At 38.4% G+C, this 21992-nt stretch overlaps 1 protein-coding gene and 1 non-coding gene across 3 annotated transcripts in view; one reads left to right on the top strand and one right to left on the bottom strand.

Annotated features, from left to right (window-relative positions):
• LOC124166909 (protein amalgam-like) overlaps positions 1-21992 on the top strand; it is a 69473-nt gene that overhangs the window by 13151 nt on the left and 34330 nt on the right. The gene's annotated exons all lie outside the window — the stretch shown is intronic.
• On the bottom strand, positions 12881-12952 carry Trnap-ugg. Its single transcript has one exon. It is a non-coding gene; the product is annotated as a tRNA-Pro (tRNA).

The following is a 21992-nucleotide window of genomic DNA, read 5'->3' on the forward strand; positions in this document are numbered from 1 at the left end:
GTTAATTCAAAAACTCAGTTGAATACGTGTGAATAACACACATTCGGGGTGGTGAGCCAGTTCCTTTCACAGGGTCACCTCGCACTTCCAAGACTTTAGTTTGGGGAGTCCAAAACTTTAGAAGCGATTTGACCCCGGGACTCTTCAATCTGAAACCCAAACCATTACCCGATGGCTCATCACGCTCTTAAAATCAATTTCACGTATCGAGCTCCAGTTTTGGCACGGAATTTTAATTTGATCCTTGCGTATTTAATCGTGTCAAATCACGTAAATAAATCGTAATTGGAATTCATGCCGCATTATTCCCTCTGCTAAAATAAACGTCTCCGTTGGCTTTAAAAACTAAACTTCTATTGTACATGAATTCTGCTGGTTTTTCCGGGTATTCTTCCGCGTTTATACATTTTGTAGGACTACAAAATGGATAAACGCGGAAGAATACCCGGAAAAACCAGCAGAATTCATCATAATCTCCGCGGAAGCCTACTTGGAAACTTCTATTGTACAATTCAACCATGAAGCCGCTGCTAACCTATGCTTCCCCAGTTTGCTAGTGCATGCCATCTTAAGAAACTCCAATCATGCGAAAATAAAATAATCCGAAAAATTATAGGCGCCCCTTGGTTCGTCAGCAACCGTCAAATCCGTAACGATCTAAAAATCTGTCCAATTTTAACTTCATTAAAATCAGCTCTGACGCAATTTCAGAATTCTTGCAAAAGAACCAAAAATATTAGAGAAATTTCTGACAAATAGAGTATGCTTCTCTATGGCATTGAGGCGTGGACGACAAAAGGAACAGAGAAATGAAGAGTGGAGGTATTTGATATGTGGTGGAACAGATGAATGATGAAAATCATGTGGGTCAACTGAGTGAGTAATGAGAAAATCCAGCGAAAAGACGAAGACAGGAGTCTTATGAAGACTTTAAGAATAATATGGATAAACTTACATAGGATACATATTGAGGCATGATGGCCTGATTAAGACAATCGTCGAGGAGCAACTGGAATAGCGAGAATGAAGAAGGAAAACTTGGATAAAATATAGGAACAGGTAATTAAGGAAGTGAAAGAGAAGAATTATTTGGGCGTGAATAGATTAGCTGATGGGAGAATTGAGTGAAGAGCTGCGTCAAACCAATACTGCTAGTAATACAGGCATCGTTCCTTTGTTTTGATTGTGCGAGCGCTCACCAAAATGATTCTCACATCCTATCACATCTCCGATTCAAATATTCAAGGCCGCCTTAATCAAGCTGCGAGAGGGGGAAACCGGAGTGAACCAGAACCAGAATCGCATTTGGAACCGCGTCCGACACAACGTGCCCTATTCAGCACCCTCTTTACCCCAATCCAGTCTATTTCCTAAAATCACATCAAAACCGTTGAATGTAGTCACCATTATTTCAAAATTAAAAAAATAGAAAAATTATAACTGTAACGGAGTTTGGTTCAAGAAAAATATTCTCAAGGCCGCAATACACAGTGAATAATCATGCTGAATGATCACGTGATCATTCACACGATCATGCGAGCAAAATAGAACATGTTCTATTTTTTACTCAAAGATCATACTCATGACGGTTCATACGCGAATTTTCCGCTATACACGGTGAATGATTTCATTCGCATGATCATTCAGCAGGATCATTAACCGTGTATAGCGGCCTTTACACTCCATTGGAGATATATTTACAATGTAGTTGAATTTTGGAATTTCAATGGAAATTTTTGAAGCAATAGTTCACCTTTTTTTTCAAATTATTGAATTTTATTCTAACTTTAAGCGAAATTTGAAGAAAATGCTATGAACAGAGAAAGCCGCACTGTTGGCCGTAAATTCCATCAAACGAAATAACTTGCTCTTTATTTATTTCTATATATTCCTCTAATAACCATACGCCTCCATCGCGTCACATGTCCATTTGAATCTTGGAATATTTTATTAGTTTACTCGTTGAATCTGAAACTTGAATTGATGTTGTAGAAGAGGCACATCAAATCGCTTCACTCAAGCTTTCGAATGAAAAATATAATGAGTTTGCAGATGGCTCCTTCAAATTATTTTGAACAATATAATCAGAAGCTTCAAAAGCTTTTATTTTCGTTATATATTAACTCATAGCTTCGGAAACATTTCATGTTTGGAAACAATATCATGTAATAAAATGATTGACTTCTTCAAGCGGTCGAGGCCAAATAAACGAAGTATAATCCTAGAATGCCACCGACGACTAATGCTGTGCTCGTTAATTGCTTGATAGAAAAACTGGTAGCCTAAGTTTTACCAGGTAATTATTTGGTAGTAAAGGCGGTAGCCTAATAGGGTGGTTTCCTATTATTTTTATTGCCAAAATCGAAAGAATATTACACCTGGAGTAAGTATTTCACGCTTTTAGATTTTTAAATGACGATATCTATTTTTCGCGGTTAAACGAAAAGTGAAAATTTTCAAGCGCGCGAAAACGCGACGGCTAAGTATGAATGCCGGGAAATCCCTGTGTGACGTCGTACTGGTTCCCGCTGCCGCAAGTGAGGTGACCTTGGGGCGAAGGTTTGAGCGCTTATACGACGCAGGATGCTAGCAGGTAGCAGAGTACCCTGCTAGCTGGTAGCGCTTGGCTTAAATAAGAATTATTAATACCTTATCAAACGAAGAAAACTTTCCGACCTTAGCCAGTTTTAATAGGTGATTATTAAGACATGTTTCCCTGATCTCGGTGCCTCATGCATGCATTGGTAATCTCAGACGATGTATAACTCCTATCTACTCGTACAGAAACTAGGTCCCAGTGACGTCACGTGTTGTGGCATCGCATGTGCGCCAATCTGGCCTTTTTCATATGAGTATTAAATTGACCATTGCCATTTGTCTAAACTGGTATTTCTAAAACCAAAAAATTTGTATATTATGAATACACTAATGGTGGGTAACGAATCGCAATCAATGCCTTTCGTTTTCTTTGATAAAGGAAACTATCCTAAACTATATCTTACTTAGATTAAGTAGGTAGGTAAGTAAGCATATTTAAAAAGCTCACAATTGAGACCGAGCGTCAACCACGACCATTACCATCATACTGTTTATATTTTTCACCTGAGGACATGACATTTTTATTTTTATGACATCGTTTTGATCCAGTTATTTAGGGTTACGTATGCGCAGCACGACTCATGACGCGTGTGACGCTAGTGGGCCAGGGCAAGCTCCTCATGGAAATATTAACAAACAACGATTGTTTTACCTTGTAATGTATCAACTCATATTGATAGCCATGGGAAAAAAACACTGATACAGAATTCCAATGTTACAACGCATCTGCTGTTCACATTATTGACGTTTAACATAAATTGGGAAAATTACAAGCATTTTGTCTTTTAATCAGGCCTAAAGATTTAACAGTAAGGCCTATATAAAATCGAACAATTGCTGTAACAAGGTGTATAGAAAATATTTATGTGCCTCGCTTCTATTTAAAAATGACCAGAACCCACAAATTAAGGCCTTAAATCAATCTCTCTCAGCATTATCAGTCAGCATAAAAGCATTTTTTTAATTTTTAAATCACGATAAAGGAAGCACATTCTCTCTGTGCATCGCTTCCGCTGCTTTTCGATTATTCACGTCCGGATGCTTGCAGCTGATGAAAGACCATAGTTTGAACTCACCTAAAATGGAATCTCGGCGATCGCAACACTCCCTGAAAATTTTGAATACGCGTTCTAAAAGAATCCTTATCAGCGTCCATACATCAGTGGAAAATAAATTATGACTATACTAAAGTAGCCCTGTAGGGCTCGACACTGGGTATTTCCATTGCTGCCGACTTTCCACGACTTCAACAGCTCAATTCGCCGGAAATTCGTGAAATAATAAATAATTATGCTCATCACAAGTATGTAATTTGTCTAACAATTAAAAGCTTATATGCTTCTATATGTGCTTCTAATTATATTGACGTTTAAGTTATATCTACAAGACCACTTTAAAAATAAAGCACACTCACCAGTAAACCGCACCTTTTAATTCTTCATAGTTCACGTCCGAAAATGCCAATAGTTGAAAATTGCTATTTATCCAATACGGCACGACATTTAGATCGATTTAGACCCACAAAATCGATAGAGAATTTGAGATATCATCCTAAAAGAGAGATTTCGCTTCACCATACCGCTTCCTTAAATTATTCATGACTCATGTCCGGATATCTTCAACAATGAAAGACCTAAAGTATGGTCTCAAGTCGATTGAGCACTCAGTAATCGAAACCCTACAAGATAAGTTTGACTGCCAAGTCTCACAAGAATCGATGACCACCGCTCACTAATTAGTAAAAAAAAAAAAACAATCGGATAATGTGTATGTGGGCGAGAGAAAAAGAAGGGAATGAGACCAGCTCAACTTTTCCGGCACACCGAAACTTCCTCTAATTAAGACGGACGATTCCCTCCTCCCTTCCGTTAATTTTTTTTCTCCACCTCCCCCATACCCTCTTCTTATCCCACCGGAAGACTTGTGTGCGGATGGGCAGCCATCCATGAACTGCGTCGGCTTTTAATCGGTAACCTGGCCCCGGCGGTGAGCAGTACCCACGGCAGAGGATATGCGAACCGTCACGCTCCAGTGCAGCGGTGTAGCAGTGAGACAAAAATGCATCAACGGATGCCGCGTGGTGACAAAAAAATAATATGATATTCCCCGAGAAAAAAACAAGATGAAAGTAAAAATCATAGAAGCCAGACTGCAAAACCGATAGAGCTAACATTACGAATATCTTGTATCATATGCGGCACGATATGGTGGAAGTCCTTAATGTTAGTTTAATGAGACATTGAAGTATTTCCACAGGATTTATTAGAATACGACACGTGTAGTTGTTATGACAACATTGTCAAGTTAGTTGAATAACTACTTACTACAACAACGATACGCGTGGTGTTCTAATAAATCTTGTGGAAAAATTGAAATTTCTTATTTAACTATTAACGATTGAGTTAAGATGCCGTTTTTTCCGCGTACAATAAGGGACCATAATGCCTGCAATCATAAGCGGACTTAGCGGGGGAGGGGGGGAACACGAGGACAGGTCTCCCCCCCAGACGCTTAAAATATAGACAAGATTTTTAATACGGTTATCATACGTTTATTTTTTGTATAACGGAGCCTCAATAATTTAATTTAACATTAATAACTTTCACATCAAAATAAAGAGAAATGTAATACAGCAATTATTATATTTTGTTTTTAATCTCAAATATGAAAATATCTGTGAGACCCTTGTGCCCTTCCCCCGAAAACATCCCTGGCTACCCCTTGCCAGTGAGTTTAATTCTAGAATGGTTTGATTCGGGCTCAGCAAAATATTCTCTGCATTTATAGTTAATAACTTACAATAATTGTCAATACTAGCTAACGGTATGAATTTTGACGTAACGTAACGCTCGGGAAGACGAGAGAGCTGGAATGCGCCCGATAATGTCGTCCACCAACAATGAGTCAACGCGGCACTAACTCGAAAAACAATAATCAATTTAATGACCGCGGAAGCACAGAGTATATCCCTACTCTGTGGCGGAAGTGTCCGTAACAACTGATGGTTTTAATTTGTATGGTAGCATGTTCGTGTCCTGAGCACTCTCCTAGTTCCTCGTCTGACCGCATCTCGCTGTCCTGTGTGCTAGGCAAGGGGGTTGTTAATACCTGGAGGCGCTGTATTCGAGTTTTAAGCGTGGTCAGTATTCCGCCATCTTGGTTTGACAATTTTCGGACTTACGTCTCAAACAGTGTACGCATATAATCAAGTATTCTATTCCTTATATCGCCTCTGATGTATAAAATTAAATGCAACAATTACTTCTTGATTGTCGTCAGAGTTTTCCGATCGTTCGTCATACTACTGTGTATATTAAACCGTCCATATAGTCATATATATGTATGGTGATAATGTCGTCTTGAAGATACTTCCGTACTATTATTGCGACTAGTCCGCTATCGTAAGATTTCCATTGACTGTAATCAATTACTATAATTACTGTAATTAATTACCAATAGAAGTGCCGGGGAATGGATATTTTTCACTTGTAAAATGTTATTTTCAGCTTAGCTAGTTGCACAGCCGAACCGTGGTGATTGACAATAATTTTTCCTTGGGAAAATATATTCGAGGAATATTTTCACGAAGCCTTCCCATAATGATAGAAAAAAGGTTTACTGTGTTCGTTTGCGATAGATTATATTATAGCGCCAACTAGTAATCATTAACTCGTATGGGATTATCAATGTTTTGGTCTAAATAGGCGTGGCTATCCTACCCAAGGACTCCCATTCCTTCCACAGTGCCCTCAACGGTCGTGACCAGCGGTCCCCCCTCCAGTATATGTACAACCTCCTCGGTGCTCGGCTTATGTCCGGTAAGCGAGCTTAATTAAACGAAAGCTTTGATCGAGTATCTACAGTGCGATGGCGCAGTCTCACCCATTTTGAGATTAGAATTGCGTGGGTGAGAAGGCAAGGGCTACAAGGGATTTTTTTCTACACAGAGTTAGGTACAGAAATTAGGTATAAAAAGAAATGAAATCAATTACATATTTAGTAAAGCATTTGATTTTCCACTCGATGTCAGCACACTCACTCGTATCCCTTGGCAACGAAGTTTCTGTGTATTTCATCTAACAATTAACTTTACCTAACTCTGTTGAGAAAATAATCACTTGTACCCCTTGGCTTCTCAACTCGTCAATTAATAGTAGCGGGCGTAACTTACAATTAGAGAGAATCCTTTATCGTAGGAATAGAAGAAATAAAAACTTGGCTATTTCAACATTGTAATTTATTTTGACCGTCCACCGTCGATACATCGTTATATTATCAAGGTGAGGAGCAATTTCCCTGTAACTACTCACCTTGATAATGTTACGCTGTAACGAAACCATGGTCGGTCACAATAAATTACCATGTGGAAATAGCCAAGTTTTCATTTCTTCTATTCCTACCATTTTGAGATTTATTGTTTCAGACAATTGAGGGGGTGAGAAGCCAAAGGGTACAAGTGATTTTTTTCTCAACAGAGTTAGGTAAAGTTAATTGCTAGAATAAATGCACCAAACTTGGTGGCTAAGGGATATGAGTGAGTCTCAGTTCAGTGCTGACATCGAGTGGAAAATCAAATGCTTTACTAATTGTAAATATCTAATTGATCTCGGTTGTTTTCTATACCTAATTTCCGTTCCTATCTCTGCTCAGAAAAAAAATCAATTGTATCACTTGGCTTCATGTACATCTACTTAATATCCCGCAAGACGCCTAAAAGGCGCATGGCAGGGGGTATTATTACACCAGCCGTTCTTACATAAAAAGGAAGTGCTCTAAGGAAATTGGGACTAGCATTTTTTAAGGTCCTTTATGGTTCAGGGGAAAAACGAATTCCCACATCTATCCGTTCGGTAAAACATCTATCTTAATTTATCACTTCTATTGGACCTAGAAATATAGTGTGGCCCTAACATTTTGTTCTCCGTGTCGCTCTTAAAGTTATCCATTCTCAATTTTTCAAGCAATCTAATCCTAGCACGCAACCTTCGAGTCTCCAGCGGCTCCCAGCCAAATCCGCTCAACATATGGGTAACGCCTCTCACCTTTTCAGTAACAATCGAAGATTTTCGTCCAGCCATGATTATTTAATGCGCTTAAAAATCCAAAGTATTGAATAAAATGCCGAAAAGGTTAGCTAACAAAAAAAAACGTTTTCATGGTAACTGCTAAGTGCATCCTGACAAATATTTCCGTTTCCCTAGCTCAATAACTAAGGAGTTACGACTCCATGTAATACTTGAAACTGTCTCCCCTACCACCTCCTGAAGTATTGCAAATTCCTTCTGAAAAACCCTGTATTCTGAGACTTGTGAGCTGTATTTGCCACGCTACGACATTTTGTATAATGACACTGCTAGTTGAAAACATACACGGAGTTGAGTGCGGAAAAATGCCACCTTTCTCATTTCAATATGGATATTCACCTATCCTAACCAACCTTCAGGATGAAACAATGAGTGTATGAGTGACTATTAAGAGAGCGTTGCTCCCCTTAGCTTTCCGCAATAAAGGCATGAATGAAAAAGGAAAGCGAGAGAAACAAGCACTTCGCTTTGGATCTGGGGGAAGAGTGCTAGAGGTAGGGAAAATGGTGAAGTGGAAAGGGGGGCACGGATGTGGAGGGGGGGTTCAAAAGAGGAGTCGATGCGGCCGTAATGAGATTACTGCGGACACCCGAACAATTGAATTCTGAGAAAACTTTTTTTTTCTATTTTCAGTCCTAAGCATCCTCTTTGAAGGGAAACGAACGGAGGGGCAAAGCTTGTTTAACCCCGAGCCATAAGCTACACCAGCTTAAAGGGTGCACGGTCGAAACCAAGCATGTGCATGGCATAAAATGATACTATGATTTAATTTAAGACTGCGTACCGAAAGAGGTGACAAAAATTTCATGCTGACTCGCTAAGGCTTGGAGTTTAAGATTTTGAGGAGAATATATCGAGATAATATTCTCAAGAATTATCATAATTATAATTGTTAAACGGTTATATTGATAAAATTCGTTGCCTGGGGCGTAACTTAATAGAAATCGACTCAAAATAATGAAAAGTAAAAAACTGAATAATCCGTCATCTACACCAGATGATAGCCTGCCATTTCGATACCTAAGTCGTGCAGTATTAAATTTATATGTAATTATAAAGTTTTTAACATTTCATTATTTTGAAAAAGGATGCTTATTTATCGGGGATGCCGTTAGGTTCCGAGATTAAATCTCGGACAGGCCCGTTAACTTTTCTGTATCGGTATAATCACTCCATCATTTCTCCATTTAATTGACCATATACAACTTATAACGCTTGCCATAATAATTAAATATGATTTGCAAGTACGAAAAAATCATTATATTTATACTCTTATTATTTAATTTAGCCATCGTAAGTATTAATTATTTTGTTAAATGGATGCTGACCAAAGCAGTCCTAGCACCAGTTATTAACGTTCATATGAAAACTTTGACTAATTAATTGATAATTATAATTGATGTGCATTTATTTAAAATACTTATAGTCGTTTATCTATTGATAGACACACTCGAATTTGCAAATATTTCTCGACTTTGGTGCCCAGTGACTTTGTTTTATGTGCTGTAAAACTCAGAAGATCCCCTGAAGATGAACAGCAAGTCGCTGCTCGAAATGTCGGGAGACATGGAAAGTATCAACCGATGGAAAACCCGAAAAACGTTTTCTGCACATGATACTTCGGGAAAACCTAAGATCATACATCTGAAGATTGGTATCAAATCATTATTAGCATAGGTCAATTCACCCGGTAAATTTGAAAACAATGGGAGAGGCTCGAGTTTAATGGCATTTTGAATTCACTCAGAATGGCACGCTTCTGATTTTTTTAGAGAACCCGTATAAACATTTTAACAAAAATAATTTAATTCTTCCCAGTTTGTTTTTTCTATAAAATCGTTCCGTTGCTTAACTCATTATTAGTTAATTATGCCTTACTAAAGCCAGGTTGATTTGCTATATGATTTTGTATCCAAAAGTCAAATAATTATCTGTTTTTCGTGAGATGCCGAGGCAATTGAAAAATTTTCCCGACGCAGCTGCACAAATGGCGCTATTTATCGGAAAAAATGGACGAAACCAATCGCCAAGGGATACCTCCCATGTTTTTTTGTGTTCAAGTCAACAAGATCAAAATCCTTCTTCAATTTACGCATTTTACATCGGCTACAACCGTTTTTCTACATGCATTCGTTTCACGCTACAGAAATAAATAACTTCCATTTCGAGATATGAACTTGAAAAAATCCTTTGACTGATATGAGGTTTCATTAGTGTAGCTAAAGTAACATCCGGTGACGCTGCAATACTTGTTAATCTATTAGCTAAAACGGTGAGTTAAACAGTGGTAAGTTAAGGTTTCTCTATTTTCCTGGTGTTTATGTATCATGACGTTTTTTTACTTCAGAATAGTATATTCATACCCTATCAAAAATTCATAGAAATTTGAATCACCACGAAGATTTCACTTAATATTGTAGCATCCACTGCAAGGATTTAAATATTAATCGATTCGATAAGAGGCGGAAATGACGCTAGCTGACTATAAGTTTAAAATAACATAAGGCTATTATGCTACCTAAATTCATGGGTATGTGGAAAATATAATAATTATGATTTATTATGTATTAAGCTAGGAATTTGTTGGTTTAATTTGAGATTTTGGAGTTTTTAGCCCATATGAACGTATAATTCTTACACCTAGATTAATAAAGAAGCACTCAAGAGAATACAGCAGGATGGTTTCCTATAATAATGGCAATTGTATAAACGACAATTCAACATAATAAAAGTTCAACAATTCATAGAGTCGCATTTTCGTAAATTCGTGTTTTCACCGTCATAAAGCCACGAAATATATTTAAGACCCTCATTTGGCAAACACCCAGCAACTGTAATAGAGAGAAAGCGACTTATAAATGTAATACGCCAGGGTATTAAGTAATTTACATAAAATTTAATTAAGAGTCACCAGAATTAGTTGTCTGCAATGAAAAATATGCCGCAAAATACATTAGCAGACTTCCTGTCTGCCACTTTGTTCCAATAGAGAAAATCGAATGTAGGTATACAATTGAAAATTTCGCCTAATAATTGCAATTTTATATTAGGGTCAATAATTTCTCGTGAATAAATCCGCCGTTTACATTTATCCCATATGCTAGCAGGACTTTACCTGCTCATTGTAAAAAAATCCTATTCCTGTGGAAGAAATTATTTTCGCAACCACTCATTTTGCCCTTCGCCCTTTGGTTTGCTATGTGAGTGTGCTATCTCCATGGTTCTCCTTAGGTTAAGGATATCTCTTTGGGTCACCAAAATAGCAGTTACCTCCGCGGCACTCCCGATATTACAATATTCTCATTGAATACATGCATATGGTATTCATTTTTAGCACCCGTATTTATTAATAAAACTCTTCGTAGTTTTAATGCTTAGTTCCATGTAGCTCCGGGATGTAATACCAATTCAGAAACTTAATTCTATAATTTGGCACATAATAACGTTTATCTGCGATATGTATGAAGCTCTACAGTAAATCCATTAATGATGAGCGCAGGTAGTTTTTATGCGCATTTTCAAATTCCTTGTCCAATTAATTATTTGTTGTTTTTTTTAAATAGTGAGGCAATTGAAAAATTTTCCCGCAGCAGATGCTCAAAGATTGGTATGTACCTATGGGAAAAAAAATGTCGGTGCCAATCGCCAAGGCATAGTAGTATGTTTCCCATCCAATTTTTGTTCACCAGTAACCAAATTCTTCTTCGATTTTTCTGCTCGACAGCTGTGCCTACATTCTGTTTTTCTTGCTTCGTTTAAAAAAGGGAACTATTTCCTTTTCAAGAAACAAACTTGACAAATATCTTCCGACTTATATAATTATGTAGCTCATTTGATCCCGATATCGAGTGTTTTTCATGGCTGACTGATGAATTGACTGCTGGTAATACTGCAATGCATGTTATCTCTTCAGTTAAAGCGAAGCGAAACGTTTTCCCCTGAAATGTCGAGGAAAACGCTGAAGAGACTTTTTCATGGGTAAGGAAAAGAAGATTCCGTCACGGAAGGATAGCACAAAGCTAAGAGAGTTCATGAACCAGATATTTCCCTTCGGGTTTATTTTGAGACACGCAAAATGAAAAAAGGGAGCTTGGCATTGTGGGAAGACCGTTCGGATACTGATTGGAGGGTCCCTAGTTCATATCCTTGTGGAAACCTTCGGGAAGCCCTAGCAAAATCCTCGGTTCTGAGGAAATAAATCATGAAGGGACAAAGCTCAGGTTTTTATGATGAAGTTGAGTCAACCTAGATTGAGTTTTTTCTATTTTTCGGATTCAATCTCTGGTAAGCAACTGGCCCCCAAGAGTATGTCATATCCCACGCCTATTTAGTTTGCATTCGCCCCTTATCCGGCATAATATGTAAAATTTGAACTCAGAATATTTGCAAAAAAACTGAAATCAGGCGTGTATTTCGGATGATGGCTATGTTTGAGCAACAGTTTATTAAATAGTTCATTGTCTGGGATTCATCTACGCTGAGACTCAGCATTTACGCCTAGGCAATGTGTCATTCCGGGGTGATCTCCTGAAATCAACCTCGTGGTTATATCACTGTTGTGAGTGAGTGACATGAAATAAAAACGCTGTTATATGAATTTTAGAGATTAAACTCGGATACGCGTACTGAAATGGAAAGAAACTGCCGCTCTATTACCCTGCAGGTATGTTTTTCACACACCTGAAGCTAAGTTTTTGGTGAGCTCTACCCTCTAATACCAGAAACAACCTTCTGGATGAATCTTTCAGTGACTGAATGTCCAAGAAGGCTACATTAAATAATAAGATTCCAATTATCATGATTTTTTCGTGCTTGCAAATCAGATTTAACTATTATGGCAATCTTTATAACTTGTATATGCTCAATTCAATTGAATATTGATGGAACGATTATACCAACACAGAAAAATTAATGGGCCAGTCCGAGGTTTAATCCCGGAACCTAACGGCATCTTCGATAAAAAAGAGCGAGAAATGACTTTCGGGAAAATGGGAAGCCGCTGTAGATATGTGGAATTTTCAAAGATTTTCGCGGGTTACTGCGAGCTTGCTTCTCTGAACAACAAATATATTGAATACAAAGTTTGCCAACATAAGAAAGAAAGATAACCGAGGTTTATTGTGTGAAAGTTACTTCCTACCATGGAATATGCTAAAATTTTAAGAGTAACTTAGAAAATATCTTACGAGAAAAATAAAGGGCCTGTCCGGGATTTGAACCCGGGACCTCTCGCACCCAAAGCGAGAATCATACCCCTAGACCAACAGGCCGCATGTTTGTAGGCACAATTTTAAAGGAAGCAATTTAAAGAAGATTCAATTCGTTCCCACGCTTTCACATCCGCCTCTGGCATTGCAGTATCCCGTTTTAGACGCTTCCGCTACTCGGCGCCACTCGAGTTCCTATCTGCGGAATCTTAGAGGCAACATATACTTCGGAATCAATCTGCTACTTGGCACAAAACATTTATTCAAGATATGCGATGCATCAAGGAAGACCAGAATTAATTACTCATACCATCATACGATGAAACACCTTGCTGCGTTGTTAGAGCGGAAATGATGACCAGTTTATTCGATGTGGAAAGATGCTTTAATTTGAACACTCAAAGAAGTTAATGATCAAATGCGAGGGAGGGGCTTACACAGTGGTGTAGAATCTTTGAGTATGTTATTCCGGAACTTTCAGAATATATCATAACTCTTATCGTATATCGGCAGATGTGAGTTCGTATCCCGGTAAAGGCGAATATTTTTTCTCCGTTGAATTTTTGCACAATTAATTAATTTTAATTCGGAAATATTATATATTTACGGCCCTATTGCCAAGTGTGGGGTGGATCTACCGATATATAACGAAAAAACCTTAGGGTTGAAACTCGGAGTAAGTGATATATAATAAAAAATTGCGCTTTAAATGGCAAATAATTTAAATTTTTAGTGGCTATCCTGGCATGTTTTAATTAATCGATGACTATTTATCAGTCAGTTTATTCATCTTAGTGCATAAATTTTAAATGTTGCCAAATTGAATGTCAGAAAGGTCAGCAGACGAATACGAATGTCGGCCTCAGTTGCGGCGAGGATGAGCCCTCGCCTCCGGTAATTAAGCTCGCAGGTTAGAATACCGTCTGGATAGGTTGCCGTCTCATAAATATCCAAGGCATGAATGCCTGTAATCTTCTATTATTAATGATGCAAATGCACGATGTAAATACCCCATTTTGCTGTTTCGGGGGTCTATTTGAGATAAATAAATACGTCAAGAAAACACCCTCCTCAGTATTGAGCAAATTAGAAATACGCAAGAAATTGTATTGATTAGGCAATAATGTCATAATATAAAAAGGGAATACTTTCGAAAAAGATTTTCAATTAAGAGAATTGGTCGCAAAACACCGGAGTTTTAACAGAGGATACGAGGAAAGTATTTTGGATAGATACTGCAAAATTTATGAACAGCCTGTATTGCATAGGACATATAAAAGAATTCTTGGAGGAAATACCTTCTGTATACCCATTGACGTCGTCAGCATCAACACTTTGGGGGGGAAAAATGGGGTAATATTAAATTCTTTTATATTTAGACAATTCAGGGGGGGGACAAAACTGACTTTTCAAATATCGCGTCCCCCATATCCCCTATGGCGACGACGCACGTGTGTATACCTATAAAACTTTCGTAACTATAGAGCTTTGAGGATGATGCACAAGCACGAAAGACAAGTTTAGTAAAGTTGAGGAAATATCTGTATTAGTTACGACCGCGTCAATGCAAAGCATACGTAATAGATAGGAGATAGCGATGATGCAGGATCTTCGGCATGGTATCTCTGAATAACACGGTAAGGGAAATCATGTACTCGCTAGCAATACTATACAAATCATTCATAATATCATCATTATTGTATGCAGCACCGGCGTGGTGGGGTTTACTAACAAAAGAAAAAATCGATAAAATCGATCGAATGGAGAGACGACACCTGCGCTCTATTTTTAAAATAAGATAATGTTTGGGTAATGGAGCGGTGTACACGATTAGTCAAGTAACTGCAGCCAAAGAGGTGGTGCGAAAAATAGCTAAGGAGTATTTTGACGAACTGGCCGAAAAAGACAACGAAGCTATTCAAGAAATACTATCATATAGAGACACCTTGAGAGATAAATTTCGAAGACCTGAGCAAATATTGAACATATAAACAATAAATAAAAACAAATGACGAACGCAATGGCGTTATACTAATACGTCAGGGATGAAAAGAAGCCAGAAGACTTCAGTATCCGTTGAAACGAAGACTACACGCTAACATACTCTGAGTGGTGCAAGGTCAAGTAGCGTTTGATAATAGATTTTTAAGTCAAAATCTATTTTAAGTGCTCCAGATAAGGTAAATCTGAACCCCGGAATCAAATGATCCACAGAAATCGCTTTAGAAATTGCAAAATGAAAAATCATGGCCGAATTAAAAGTCACCATTACTCGAGGAACACTAGGCTATTCAGCGGTGTGCATTTTCGGAGTGTTAATTCGAGTAATAACGGCTCAGTAATTTCCCTTGCGTTTATATAACCCAACCGGTGTTGACTCTTATTGTGTCATTCTCAAGCTTACAAATTCACCCTGGAGTAATAGGAGTTGTACCAATAGGTGTCGCATATAGTTCAAATATACGTTGAATGGAAAATTGCTCACGATAAATCGTCACCACCCCCAATAATTTGACGATATTCTACAAAGTTAAGTCAGCGACTATGTAATCACTACCTTTAGGAAGTAATCCGCAAATACATACTAATTGTAAGAGTAAAATTCCTCAGCGAATAAATAAAACTCCGCAGAACACACAGGTGCCTCGTTGGTTCGAGTGATAGGAATCCAGGCGCAAATCCGGTAGATCCGAAATTAGAATCGCAACCAAGGAAAATGATTTTCCTCTGAGAAATTTATCTCTGGAAGTTATCATCTTTGCCATTGAGAAAATACACAATTTTGTAACACCCTCTATTTTAGTTGTTTAAATGATAAAAATACGTGCAAAAATTCTACAGAGAAGAAATCATTCGCCTTGACCGAGGTTTTTTTTGTACCGGTAGCTTAACTGGCTAAAGGACTCGACCGGAAATTGGGGGATCCGGGTTCGAATATCGGTCAAGGTGAATGATTTTTTTTCTCTGTGGAATTTTCACTCAATTTGTGCAATGCAGATGACTTATAAAAAATTTCACCGTGGCTATTACCAGTATACTTAAATTTGATACAAATAAGTTTGGCAGCATAATGTATAAATTGTGTTCGTTTGCCAATGCAATGTGTTAGTAGCTGATAATGAACGTGTGACAATTGAAACACGTGTGGTACGCTGTTAACCCTTTCTAAACCACAGCTGCTTCTGGGAGAAATCTAATTTCAAGATTTTTCATTTTGAAAACTTGACAATTCTACACTCAATCGTCATTACAATCAAAACCACAAAATAATGCGTAGTTTACATATTTCCTAAATAGAGCTGTGAATATACGCATTTTTGATGTTGCTCAAAAGCAGCGGTGGGTTATAATGGGTTAACAAAACTTTTGACTAATACGATATCTTATTTTATCATTACATAGTGTGTAGAGGTGGAACGGAACTCTGATTGATTAGGAACGACTCATTAATTTTAAACTTACGAACTAATCGATGAATCAGGAATTTTTGTTTTTATTTTGATCCACCGAACGGCCTTCAGCAGGAATGTTTTGACCAGAGGATGGACGACGCGGGATGGAATGAAGTTCGCTGACGGCCCGAAATCAAAAAAGAGGGCGATTACCTCACTTTAAAAATAAAAAAGGAACACTTGATGGTTGAGAGGGGTAACTAAATGCCTCCAAAAGTGGCCCACGGATGGAAGGAGGGTCGTCTCCTCGTGGTGCAGGCCGACAAACCGCGGGAGGGGAGGGATTGAAAAGGTAGGGGGGAAGGGGGGAACAGGGGTATCGTGATTGGAGCATCCGTTCCCGGTTTAAGGAGGGGAAGGGTGCAGCGCAACAAAAACGCAGCATCCTAGGAAGGGAAGGAAAGACGAGAGCGTCAAAACAATACTGCCTAGAAGTGGGTCGATGCCAAACAATAAAGAGGTCAACGTGCTCACGTTAGCAAACCCTTGAAGATTGCAGCTGGAAATTTTTAACCTTTCGCAATCAACCGCAATGCATAAATTGTGCGAAAAATTCCAGGCTGCAACACTCGAAATCGGGGGATCCGAGTTCGAATAGTAAAGATCGTTCGAATCAGTGGCGCAGCGAGGGGGGGATTTTGGTGGATAACCCCTCCCCCCCCCCCCCCCAGAGCTCAGAGAATTTTTTAAGTTTAATCGATTTTACTTAATTAGATTGATATTACTAATAGAATAGCGTAAGAATTAATAAAATATCCCTCAGAAAGCCGTAAAACTCACCATTTTGAGCCATTTACATTATAATTCCGCAATTTACTTATCTCGGTATTAGTTGCACCTAACCCTCCCCCAGCTTAATTCCTGGCTGCGCCCCTGGTTCGAATGGTTAGCGAATTAGTCTGGGAGCCGCTGGAGACTCGTAGACTGCGCGCTAGGCTTAGATTGCTTGAACAATTGGTAATGGATATCTTTAAGAGCGACACGGAGAACATAATATTAGAGCTCCAGTAAATTTCCAGAACCGACAGAAGCGATAAATTGAGAGAGATGTTTTGCTGAACGGATAGATATGGGAATTCGTTTCTCCCCCGAACAGTAAATGACTTTAATAAATGTTAGCCGTAATTTCCTTAGAGCCATTCGTTTTTATTTGTAAACGGCTGGTGTCCGAACACCTCCTGCTACACGCCTTTTAGGCGGCTTGCGGGGTATTATGTAGATGAATCCCGGTCAAGGCGACAGATTTTTTTTCTGTGAAATTTTCGCTCATTGCTACTGGATATCACAATAATTTTCCAAGGGAGGAAAATTCCTATCAACCGATATTTCAACCGTGGGCTTTTCTATATCTGGACCTCCTATATGTATTACCATGGCCACATGAATGCAGAGGAATGTCGATATGTTCTGTTTCTCCGTTATTTCATTGAATAGATCCCTAATCGTTAATAATTTATCTAGGATATGATAAATTCGTCAGAACCTCAGGAGCATATTTAGGAAAAAGCAAAGGCCTAGAAGTATTTGACAACACTGCAATGGATACAAAATTTAGTTTTTCGACAATTTTGCCTAGGGCTAAGGAGTATTTTTGAGGGGGTCGATTCGATAATTTTTTTCGTGTCTCGTCTCGTTCACCCGAAAACATTTCTATGAATCAGTCAGATATTAAGTGGTTTGAAGTGGATTTTATAGCATGAATGAATGAAAGTTTATTTATGCTCTGGGTTTCACCACAAGGACAAATATAAACTCATACTACAATTTGTGCTCTAGCGCCAAAAATAAAAATACACCTGTCACAATTATCTTGGCGACAAAAAATACAGAAAAAACACTGCGAGGTATAAATTACCCCAAGTAAATAATGGGAACATGGAGATACAAACAAGGGGAAGAAAGGAATCAGACAAAATACTTCCAGATAAACTTGTGACAGCACTCCATAAAATTTAATATATTATAATTTAAAGACATAATTGACCACTGAGGTAATAATTAAATAGCTTTTTTATGAAAATGGAAGGAGAAGAAGAATCTATAATCTAAGCAAATTGAACCAACAAATAATAGCCAACTTACGGCCAGTAAAGCTGATGCAACTTACTTTTTTGTCATTTTCAATAAATCTTAATTTTCCAAGGGTATTATAATTTGGAGAGTGCTTTTCTAAGCAGTAAATATTTTGCGATTTCGCCGAGCTTAGACATTCCTAGTAATTTCTGAGAATCGCAGGGATCATTTTGTATCATCAGTGTGGATGAAAAAAATAACTTTCTGGACTTGACATCTTCATTATCGCTTCCCCGAGATGACGTAACAATCTGGAATCCCGACGACGTCATGCCACTGGTATCGAGTTCGTCATCAGGAAACAAAGAGTTAAACGGCTGATGGTCCTCAATAGACTTCACGAAGTGCTACGAGGGTTGAATAAGATATCCACTCCTTAAGACATAGGTCATTATCCGTCGCAATTAATGACAGAGAAGCGTCTTAATAATCGTTCCGTTGCAGTGTCTTCTCCTTTCAAGCATGCCTATGCAATCCAATCCCTGACGCACTAAACCAACGCAAGTTTTCTTTTCCGTTCATAATATTTTATCCACCATTCCCGCCTGTCTCTTTATCCACCGTGACGACTTAATTCAAGCGGCAATTTTCAATGAAAAATGATTGATCGTTTTCCGGGGATGTGGTGTTAAAAAATTGAAGAACCCACATCCCCCAGCTTAACATGACCTTAAACAATCGCCATATGCTACCTTAATGGTTAATAATTAATATTGAACGGATGCGTAGCGAAATTCATTATTTTAAAAGTGTTACGTGTTGAGTGACATTAATAGAGATAAACTTGGGGACTTCGATGGATTAACCGCGACGATCGCTTAACTCAACAGAGTAGAATGGAACGACGATAACTCTTCTCCGACTGTACAGCTGTACCTACAAGAAAGTCCGAGTCAAGGGGACTGCATACATTAGGCCCAATTCCATCTCATAGAAGGCTGATTTCTGTTGCCACTTCGCTCGCATTTTAATCAGTTTTCAAAAATGTCCGCGGCGCGGTGATGAGTTCAACGCAATCCACTTATTTCCAATATTTTGCATTATAATGTTTTTAATAGCGAGGAATATCATTGAAAAGTTATGAATTTGATAGATCACATGATCATGCATATAAATTTCGGTTAACACCCCTAATTATACCTTATTTCCCCGTGAAACTCGGATCACTTTGTTCGTCAGCGACGCAAGTGGCGATTTTGTGAACCCATTTAAATGCGCGGTGGGGGACAACGCATTTATAGACCGACCTTAGGATCCTCTTCTGCAACATTCGCGGTCCGAGTGAAACCAATAAATTACGCATTCAGCCATCTTGGGAAGGGCCAACGAGCACTTCGCTCAATTCCAACGCATGGGAAATTATGTAAATTTGACTTTTTGTCTCAGCTCGTATAACTCGGCTTGAGCTGTTACTTGGATAGTAAAATACTGTTGGCACAACGGAATAAAAACTTTTAAAAAATCAATGGCCTTGCATTCGATTTTTTTGCAAGAATTTTCATTTGAAATTAATGACATTTGGCCATTTTGGGAGGTGCCGAACTGGATTATACGCTATGGACCTTTTGAAATCCGATTAAATAGTTACCGAAGCGGCAACATGAATAAAGAGTACTCAGAACAAACTGAGGTCCTCCAAGTACTGTCCCCTTGCAAACTCGAATCAAAATAGTTGCATTGTAACTCTTTAGGGACTCATCATAGCCGCGTTTAAAAACTTTAACTGATACCATTCCGCGTGGTGGCCACTTTGATAAGCGCGAGGTTGCAAATACAATGTAGGCGCTGTATTCGTGTTTTAAACGTGGTCACAATTCCGCCGTCTTGGTTTAAAATTTTCGGACTTAGTCTCAAACCGTGTATGAATATAATCAATTATTCCATTCCTTATATCGCCTCTGCTTCATAAAATGAAAATGCAAAAGTTACTTCTTGATTGTCGGAGGGGGTTTTCCGATCGTCGTCATACTACTGTGTATATTAAACTGTCCATATACACATATATATAGTGATAATATGTCGTTGTGAACATACTTTCATACTATTATTGCGACCGGTCCGCTATCGTAAGATTTCCATTGGCTGTAATATTATTAATTACGAGTAGAAGTGCAGGGGAATGGATATTTTACACTTGTAAAATGTTATTCTCGGTTAAGCTAGCTGTACAGCGGAACCGTGGTGATTGACTATAATTTTTCCTTGGGAAAAGATATTCGAGGCATATTTTCACGAAGCCTTCCAATAGAAAAAAGGTACTGCGTTCGTTTGCGAGAGTTTATTTTAACGTAACAACGATCATGACCGAAAACTTCGCCAACTAGTAAGCATTAACTCGTATGGGATTATCAATGTTTTGGTCAAAGTAGTCGTAGCTAATCCTACCCAAGCACCCCCATTCCTGCCACTCTGCGCTCAACGCACGTAACCAGTTATGCGCCCTCCAGTATATTTACAACCTCCTTGGATGAGCGAAAATATTTGGAGATGATACCAGGGTCATCCTTGTAAACATATTTGGGGCTGCTATTGTCCACCCTTTAACCGGCACAAAAGACAAGGACGGCCGCGAAGCTCTCGCAGTGAGGAATTGGCATTGTTCTCCTCCTTTTCATGTCGCAACCACCAACGCAGATTAAGTAATAAAGCCAATCCCCCCTTACCTCGTCCCTATTTGTGACGTCAGCAGCGACTGCTCCAATGTAAAATGCTCCTTGAGGGGATAAACTCTACGACAATACATTTATATAGAGCGCAGTCCGCCATCATTCTCCATTTAACTGCGGCCATTACCGTACCACTGCGAAGTCTTGAGGAATTCAAACGACATCTTCATTGTTGCAATTAAAGGAGATGTTCTGTCTGTAGCGATGCACAAAGGACTTGAAAAGCTTGTCTGGAGAGAAAGAGAGAGAGTGTGAGGAGCGAACGTCTAGTAAAGAAAACACAAGTGGCTCAAAATATTCACCCCGAGCAGTATGTATGTTTTTTAACTGATGTAATCATGATTGAATTAGGAAAACGTTAATTTTCCAACGATTGAGGAAGCTGTCTGTACACTCAATGCAGATCTGTCTATACGGTCTATACAGATTAATTTAGAACTCGTCGCGTGAATGTCAAATTTATTTGCGCAAGAAAAAAGTCAACCAAGATCTTGAATGAAACCGAAAACCTTACGTTACAATCTACTACGATATCCTGCATTCTGCTAGCAATAGCTATGAAGATAGAAAGTTGGTAGGCTGTATTTAATGAAAGGTGATTCTCACGGGTGTGAGAACAATTGCTTTGTTCCGTCTTGAAAAATAACTCGTTTTCATTGAAGAAGCTGGTTATTAAAGGACATGGTTACTTACACTACTGTACCATCGAAATCATTCTTTATGCTAATCTTGTTTGATTAATTTATTACATCAATTAATGCATAATGTATAAATCGTAGCATAACTTCAATGAAGTAAATATCATCGATATTTCATCATATTGCAAGTTTCCTTTTTCAATATGTAGCCGACAGTCAACCCGAGGAAAATGATGCAAGATATAAAAAGAGGCTGGTATGCGAACACTAATTT

This window comes from Ischnura elegans, chromosome 10 (assembly GCF_921293095.1).
Source record: "Ischnura elegans chromosome 10, ioIscEleg1.1, whole genome shotgun sequence".
Taxonomy (NCBI): Eukaryota; Metazoa; Arthropoda; class Insecta; order Odonata; family Coenagrionidae; genus Ischnura; species Ischnura elegans.